Below are 9,458 nucleotides of genomic sequence, written 5' to 3'. Positions count from 1 at the left end.
CTCATTGTCTCCTTTGCAATCCAAATTCAGCTATAAAAAATACAAGAGGAAGAAAATAAAGCATAATTTGTTCATTACTATTCTAAGTTTCCAGAAAGGCATTATTTTAGCAGATAAAACAAATGCATTATGTCTGTATAATACATATTTTCAGAACACACCATTAGACCAAGAGCAGCCATTTCCAACCAAAGCTGTAACTATGCCTAGTAGACTTGAAGTCATCCAATTGTCCTCATGCTCACAATAAGAACTTTCAAGCCTTCAGGGGTTCTGTCACGGGAAGTAAAAGTAGAACTTCCCTTTGTGTTCAAATTACTTTCAATAAAGAAGTAATTACAAGGCAACTTTTAGCCAAATTAAAAAAGAACACAGTTCTTTTTTGGATATTCTTGCTTGATACTGTCTCACCCATCTTGCGGGGGGAAAGCCTTCCCTATTTTCTTGCCTATAGGTCTCTCCAAATAGACAATTAAAACATTAGATGGGTGCAAGTTTGTTGGTTCTACACTAATAAAGCTTCAAAGCTTGCTTCATGTTCAGTGAATATGAACATAAACTTAATTCCTGAGGTGATTCATGCTTCATAAAAAAAAGTCAGATAAAGATATATAATCATAGAAACATAGAGCTGGAAGGCAGTCTACACTAAGGCAGGGTATGTGCTGAGGGAGAATATGTAGACTATTCCCAACAGATGTTTGACTAACACATTTCTCAAGAAGTTCCAACTGAAGGTACAGTATAACCTCATAAATCTGGAATTATCGAAAATCCGGCACTTTTTAAAACTACACCCTATGGAGGAGTAGCGGTGGCCAGTCCCAGACCAGTGGAGAGGGAAGCTTGTACATGACGGCTGCTACTGACATGCACCACCCTGTGCCACCACTCTGCGTGCAGTCACTGCTCTGGGACAAGCTGCTGCTACTCCTGCTCCTTCCCCACCTCCCCGCCGATCAGTCTGGGACTGACCACTGCCCCGGTTTCAAAAATCCAGATTTTTCACATTTCCAGCAGGTGCTCGGTCCCAAACATGCCGGATTCATGAGGTTATACTGTAGTTCTAGAATATGTCTGTCTAGCTAGCCTATTCTACCACTCTTTCGGTACATACATTTTTCTTACTATGCAATCTAGATCTTCCTTGTTGCAAATTCAGTTGATTTCTTTTTTGTCTTTTTCCCAGCAACCATGGAGAACAACCAATACATTATCCATTTTCTTTACAACAACCTGTCCTGGACAATTGTTATCATTCCCCTACCTCCAACTTCCATCATCTTTTCTTTCTAGGCTAAAATAACCTGATCCCTTCAACCTTTCCTTAGAGGCCAGTTAATATGAAAAAGGACAAAACACTCTAGAAGTAAATCAGGGGATATGGGAAACTGCTAATTAATGGAAAAACTATAGGAAGGTAATTGGGAGTTCCCATAGTTCCTTAAACCTGACAAGCCTCCTGAGAAAAGTCTACACTAGCTACAGTAGGTATTTGAGAGCAGAGATTTAGATATGTTCTGGTTAAATAAGGTACACCAGAATTTGATGTTAGGGGTGGATTGGCACTGAACCTGGACATTCTCATTACAACTTCAGATGGACAGTTGCATAAAATAACCGGAGTCTTCCTGTCCAAAATTGAAGTTAGAGGACCCTGAGGTACATATAGCAGAAAGAGCCTTGAGAGAAAAGATGTAAGAAATATAGTATTAAGATGAAGTGGGGCAGGAGTGTAGAAGAAGATCTGTCTTGAAGCATCAGCAAAACCATCTCCTTCCACTTGCTGAAGAATTCCTCCTGGAATATCAGTTTGGGTTTAGGGCATCAAGGGGCATGACCGATATGAGCATCACTGCTTGCCACCTGCAGGAAAAATGCCGGGAATAACATAAACCTCTCTATATGGCCTTCTTTGACCTCACAGAAGCCTTTGACTCAGTCAACAAAGGAGCACTGTAGAGAATCCTTTTGAGGTATATGTGCCCAGTGAAATTGGTCACCATTCTTTGCCTGCTTCATGACGTTCTACAAGTGGTGGTTCTCAGTTATGGATCTAGCACAGATCCCTTTGAGGCTAAGACCAGAATTAAGCAAGGCTGCATCATTGCTCAAACATTCTTCTCAATGTTCTTTACCAAAATGCTATATCTGACCACCACCAAGCTTCCAGTTGGAGTGGAGCTAAGCTTCGGAACAGGTGATGAGCTGTTAAATCACAGCTGACTCCAAGCCAAAACCAAGGCTACCCTGACCTCAATCATCAAGCTCCAGTACACTGATGATGCTGTAATTTATGTTCACTCAAAAGCAGCTCGTCAGGCAATCATCAACATCTTTACTGAGGCTGACAAAACAAATGGGACTGATGCTTAATACTCAGAAGACTAAGGTCCTCCATCAGCAAGCTCGTAAAGAGCAGTCCCTAGCTCTGGCAATTCAGATTTACATTGAATCTCTTTGGAACATTGAGTATTTCCCATACCTCTCGCAGAAGGTTGACATGGATGGAGAAATCCAACATTGCCTCAAATGTAAAATTGTCACTTTTGGATTCCATGAGGAAATGGATGTTTAAAAATTGTGACATCAGATTCAAAACCAGCTCATGATTTATCAAGCAGTTGTGATCCCTACCTCACTGTATGCACCTGAGATGTGGACAACATACAGGAGACATCTCAAGTTGCTGGAGAAGTACCACCAATGGTGCCTGCAGGAGAGCCTTCAGATCCAATGTCAAGACAGACATGCCAACGTTAGTGTCCTCTCACAAGCAAACACAAGGTGATGGTCATTCAAGGGGCTAGACACATTATCTGGATGTCCAAGTCCAGACTCCTGAAGCAAGTTTTATTCTTTCTGCTCAGGGCAAAGAGCTTGGGTCAAGAAACTAAGGAGGAAAAGGTAGGAAGACGTAGAAAGGCAGGAAGAGGAGAGGCAGATCAGGCAAGCTGCTGTGAAAAAGGGTACAGACAGGGATTGGGACTGGGATTCAAAAAACTAGCTCAGAGGGGGAAATTAGGATGGATCAAGATCAGGGTGAGAAGCCTGAGGAGCAGAGCTGGGACAGAGAGGTAAGGGTGGGGAAAAGGCAGGACTGGGCATAGGGACAAGATGAAGCCAATGAGGTCAAAGTTAAAGGAACTAGTAGATTTTTGTCCACTACTGAACACTTACCCTTCCAGGGCCTGGAATAAAATGCAAGAATCTTGAGTTTCGTCATTCCTCTACTTTCAGTGGGTCTCTCACCCCGCCTCAGAAGGAGCGCCACAGAATGACAAGCTACTGCTTTTATTAGTTATTCCATTAGCTCAAGTGACAGTATGGTGGATTTAACAGTTTCCAACCCTGCTGATGAATTGTGTGTGTATCAGTCTGATGCTGTGTGATGGATTTTGTTTTTTTCAGTTTAATTTTAAGAAGTCCCAAATTCATCCCCATAGCAGATCTATCCTGTGCTCTGTATTTTCTGGAAAATTGGTATGTGATCATGTAATTAAAGATTGTGTCAAAGAGCATATGCAGAGAACATCAAATTAAAGTTATACTGGCAACCATAATTATGACATTGTCTCACTTTTGGGTGTTTGACTTTTCAACCTTAAGCAAATTGGGTCTGGCACTTCAACAACGATGTGGAAAAGCTTGAGAGAGTCCAGAGAAGAGCTATCCATGTGATCACAGACTTGCAAGGCAAGCCATACGAGGAAAGACTGAAGGACTTTGGTCTCTTCAGCCAAAAAGAGAGAAGGCTGAGAGGGGACTTGATAGTGCAGGGGCGGGCAATTATTTTGAGCAGAGGGCTGCTTACTGAGTTTCAGCAAGCCATCAAGGTCTGCATGACAGGTAGCCCAGGGCAGATTAATATTAATTTTCCAAATTTTTTAGGGGCCCCACGGACTGGATAGAATGGCCTGGCGGGGCATACATTAAGGGCTTGGTGAACAACTGTTCCCCAGGGCATCCTTGGGGAAAACCAGGAGTAATGGTCACAAACTCCTTGAAGACCATTTCAGGGTTAACATTAGGAAAAATTTCTTTACAGTTAGGGTGTCCAGACTGTGGAATAAACTCCCTCCCCTGCTGCCAACACTGCAACTGTTGCCTGCGGGTGGTCGCCATGCCCCCTGAGCCTCTGGGGACACATGTCATTCATGTAGGTGTCTGTACACAAATGCACAGAGCCTGGGAAACAAGCAGGAAGAACTGGAAATCCTCGCAGAGTCAAGGAACTATGATGTGATTGGAATGACAGAGACTTCGTGGGAGCTCACATGACTGGAGCACTGCCATGGATGGGTATGAACTGTTCAAGAAGAACAGGGAGGGGAGAAGAGGAGGAAGAGTTGATCTTTATGTAAAACAGCTGTATAATTGCTCAGAGCTCCAGTATGAAACTGGGAATAGGCCTGTTGAAAGTCTCTGGGTTAAGGTCAGAGAGGAGAGCAACAAGAGTGATATTGTGGTGGGTGTGTGCTATAGACCACCAGACAAGGAATCTGAGGTAGATGAGACTTTCTTCAGCCAACTAGTGGAAGTTTTCAGATCACAGGCCCTGGTTCTCATGAGGGCACTTCAATCACCCTATGCTGGTGACATCTGCTGAGAAGGCAATACAACAGTGCACAGGCAATTTAGGAAGTTTTTGGAAAGCACTGGGGACAACTTCCTGGTGCAGGTGTTGGAGAGACCAACTAGGGGCCATGCTTTTCCTGACCTGCTGTTCACAAACAGGGAAGAATAGGGGGGAGATGTAGGAGTGGATGGCATTTGGGTTGCAGTGACCACAAGTTGATCAAGTTCAGGATCCTGACAAAAGGGAGAAAGGAGAGCAGCAAAGTAAGGACCCTGGACTTCAGAAAAGCAGGCTTTGACTTCCTCAGGGAACTTATGGGCAGGATCCTCTGGAAGGCCACTCCAATGGGGAAAGGAGTCCAGGAGAACTGGTCATATTTTAAAGAAACCTTACTGAGGGCACAGGAACAAACCATCCCAATGTGCAGGAAGAATAGAAAATATGACAGCTTGGTTTAGCAAAAAACTCTTCTGTGAGCTTGAACACAAAAAGGAAGCTTACAATAATTAGAAACTTGGGCAGATGACTAGCTAGGAGTATAAAAATGCTAGCCAATTGCCCATCAAGAATGATGGCAGTGGGGAGCAGGTGGAGATGGAGCTCTGTGCCTTCCCCGCTATCTGGGCCTGCACCCACCTTCCCTCCTGCTGCTTGGGCTCTGGGCCTGTTCTTCTCCCCCACCCCCACCGCAGCAGCAGAGGGAGGGGAGCAGCAGGCCCAGACCCAATGCAGGGGAGGACTGGACCTGAGGTTGGGGAGAAGGCAGGCCACCACGGCGGGGAGCAGCGGGCCTGGGCCAAAACCAGTGGCAGTGGGGGAACGGGAGAAGCGGGCTTGGGGACAACACAGGGGAGGGCGGGGAGGGGGGAGGAGTGAAACTGGGCCTGATGCAGGGGAGAAAGCCCACTCCTCCCCTCCCTCAGTCACTGCTGTGTCGGGCTGGGACCACTCCCCCCCGCCGTGGCGGTGGTGGGAGGAGTGGGCTCAGGTTCGATGTGGGGGAGGACCAGGCCACTCAGAGCATGAATAAAGCATTACACACAGACAGACAGACAGACTTAGGCTTTTATAATATTAGAATTGCTTGGGTATGCAGGGATGAAATCAGAAAGGCCAAAGTGTAATTGGATTTGCAGCTAGCAAGGGACATGGAAGGTAACAAGAAGGGTTTCTACAAACATGTTAGCAACAAGAGGGACATCAGGGAAGGTATGGGTCCTTTATCGAATGGGGGAGGCAACATAGTGACAGATGATGCAGAAAAAGCTGAAGTATTCAATGCCTTTTTTACCTCAGTCTTCACAGGCAAGGTCAGCTCCCAGACTACTGCACTGGGCACTGGGCAGCACAGTTTGGAGAGGAGGTGAGCAGTCCTTAGTGGTGAAAGAATAGGCTAGGGACTATTTAGAAAAGCTGGACATGTAGAAGTCCATGGGGCCGGATGGGATGCATCTGAGGGTGCTAAGGGAGTTGGCTGATGTAACTGCAGAGCCACTAGCCATTATTTTTGAAAACCTGTGGTGATCAGGGGAGGTCCCAGGTGATTGGAAAAGAGGAAATATAGTGTCCATCTTTAAAAAGGGAAGAAGGAGGATCCAGGGTACTACAGACCAGTTAGCCTTATCTCAGTCCCCAGAAAAATCATGAAGCAGGTCCTCAAAGAATCCATTTCTAAGTATTCGGAGGAGAAGAAAGTGATCAGGAACAGTCAGCATGGATTCACCAAGGGCAAGTCATGTCTGACCAACCTGATTGCCTTCTATGATGAAATTATTGGCTCTGAGGATGTGAGGAAAACAGTGGACATGATATACCTTGACTTTAGCAAGGCTTTTGATACAGTCTCCCACAGCATGCTTGCAAGCCACCTAAGGAAGTATGGGTTGGTTGCGTGAATGGACTGTAAGGTGGATAGAAAGCTGGCTGGATTGTCGGGCTCAACAGGTAGTGATCAATGGCTCGACGTCTAGTTAGCATCTGGTAACAAGCGGAATGCCCCAGGGGTTGGTCCTGGGGCTGGTTTTGTTCAATACCTTCATTAACGATCTGGAAGATGGAATTGAGTGCACTCTAAGCAAGTTTGCAGATGACACCTTGGGGAGTAACAGATACGCTGGAAGGTAGGGCTAGGATTCAGAGTGACCTAGAAAAATTGGAGGATGTGGCCAAAAGAAATTTCATGAGGTTTAACAGGGACAAATATGAAGTCATGCACTTAGGATGGAAGAATCCCATACACCGGTACAGGCTGGGGGCTGACTAGCTAAGCAGCAGCTCTGCAGAAAGGGAATTGTGGGTTACAGTGGGCAATAATCTGAATATGAGTCAACAGTGTGCCCTTGTTGCCAAGAAAGCTAACAGCATACTGGGCTGCATTAGTAGGGGCATTGCCAGCAGATAGAGGGCAGTAATTCCCCTCTATTCTGTACTGGTGAGGCCACATCTGGAGTACTGTGTCCAGTTTTGGGCCCCCCACTATAGAAGGGATGTGGATGAGTTGGAGAAAGTCCAGTGGAGGGCCATGAAAATGGTTAGGGGCTGGGGTACATGACTTATGAGGAGAAGTTGAGGGAACTGGGCTTATTTAGTCTGCAGAAGAGAAGATGGAAGGGGGATTTGATAGTAGCCTGAAGGGCGGTTCCAAAGAGGATGGAGCTGGACTGTTCTCAGTGGTGGAAAATGACAGGACAAGGAGCAACGGTCTCAAATTGCAGCAAGGGAAGTTTAAGGTTGGATATTAAGAAAAATTCTCTCACTGACTAGGAGGATGGTTTAAGCACTGAAACAGGTCACCTAGAGAGGTGGTGGAATTTATATCCTTGGAGGTTCTTAATGCCCAGCTTTACAAAGCCGTGGCTGGAATGACCTAGTTGGGGCTGGTCCTACTTTGAGCAGGGGGTTGGACTAGATGACCTCTAAAGTTCCCTTCCAACTCTAATTTTCTATGATTTTATGATATTATTTTAATTACTATGGGTTGTTTGTGCATACCATCTTACTTGTAGTCATGGAACAGAAAAAAAAATGAAAGGGATATTGGTAAGAATAGGTAAAAGGAAACTTCTGTACTGGGATAGTGATATAAATCCAGTGATTTAAATTATTTTTTGTTTAGATTTTCAACAATATAAGTGAGCCATGAATATTTTGCCATATTTTCAGTTGTAATCTCAAATACTATGGTGCACAAATTAGTCAGACAGATAAAAAAAAAAAAAAAAAATGCCTGTTCCAGATGGCAGGAGCTACAATGAAAAATGTCTTGCCTCAACAGTGCTTAGATTGTGTGGAAAGACAGAAAATGATTGATACTTAAATGGGCAGTTAGGTATCTAAAACCTCCAGTAAAATGAACATTCGGCTCTCAGTAACTGATACTACTCCAGAATTTGTCAAAGCCACTATCTTCATTAAAATTAGCCTTATGCCAAAATTAAAGTTTGAAATATTTCTTTTTAGCTGAAAACCAACTATATATTTTAGGGAACATATTTAATTATTTATTTTATAAGAAATTCTAACTACTTGTTATTAAAAAATTACTAATGGAACTAGAATTTTCTCAATCCCATTGCTTGACTATAAAGAGCAAGGCTTCCTCTTGATTATTTTTAAATGCACATTGAAAAAAATATTTGAAAAGAATTGGTACCGTTCTTTGTAGAGTGAGGCAGTGATTAGAAGGTCTTTTATGATACATTTTAGTTTTGTAAGCTCTTAGGTGCCAGCTTACTTTCAGTGATTTTGGGAAGACAGAAGCACAATATGGCTTTCCTAAAATTGTTTCAGAATGTGTTTCAAAATTTACCATAAGTTCATATTTAACATATTCATGTATTAGTGCAAATATAACATTGATCACAGGAAGCTGAAATAAAATAGATCATTTTCTAACTCTTCATTGACATGTCCCCTGGATCATCTTTTCAGCTTCCTGGGACACTTTAGTCTTCTTCAGAGTTCTAAAAGAAAATTTTCTGGATGAATGAAGTAAAAGCACCAAGCATTTACTCAGTTTTAAGAAAATGCCATGGAAATTATACTTTTCAGGGAACTAGAAGAATTTGACACTTTTTCCTACTGTCTTCTCAGGCTGTCAGAAGGCTTGAAATCTTCCCCAAATCATTGATTCAGTAGTCCCTAGACATTAAGAATACAGTGCAGTGCACTGTTATATCATATTTTTCACTCATTTTGAACAAGCATAAATGACTACACAAGGATCTACAGCCACTCTTCAGAATCCAGCTAAAAATACACGTTTCTTCAGTGTAGATTTCTTCACAATCTCCTATATTCCCTGGGTAAATTTCTAAACCACTGACTGGGTGCATCTACACATTCATTAATGCGCTTTTGCTACATTAAATTTAGTATGTCTAATGTAAGGTACTAAATAAATGCATATTAGGCTGCCCTAATGTGCAGTAGTAAAAGTGCACGCTTTTTTAGTGACACTTCTAGGGTGCAGACAGAAGTGACAATTTTTACCTGATCTGGCCATAAACAGCAGTTTACAGCTGTGACTAAACACAAGTGCGTGGCTGCAAACAGCTTCAAAAATGGCTGATTGGGTGAAAATCTTACCCTCATTGCATGAGGTATCAGAAAAAGAGGTTACAAAATGTAGCATCTTTTGTAACTTGTGTCTATGGAGCATATAGCCTGTCACTGTTTTCAGAATGGGAGGGGGGAAAGGGAACCGAAGGAGTGCAGTTTGGGTGTTTTTCACCCCCCCCCCCATCATGAGGGTGGGGCAGGTGTATTGCAGCAGCACCCCTCAAGGTGGGGGGAGTCTCCAATTCACACACCCTAGCCTTCAGCACCAGCTGGGGAGCCCCAAGAATGAGCTCCCTCTGCTGCCTTTCCCCACCTCCCA

Source organism: Crocodylus porosus, unplaced genomic scaffold (assembly GCF_001723895.1).
Source record: "Crocodylus porosus isolate Cpor-Errol unplaced genomic scaffold, CroPor_comp1, whole genome shotgun sequence".
Lineage (NCBI taxonomy): Eukaryota > Metazoa > Chordata > Crocodylia > Crocodylidae > Crocodylus > Crocodylus porosus.
The sequence above is the reverse complement of the archived record's forward strand: the minus strand, read 5'-3'. Positions refer to the sequence as shown.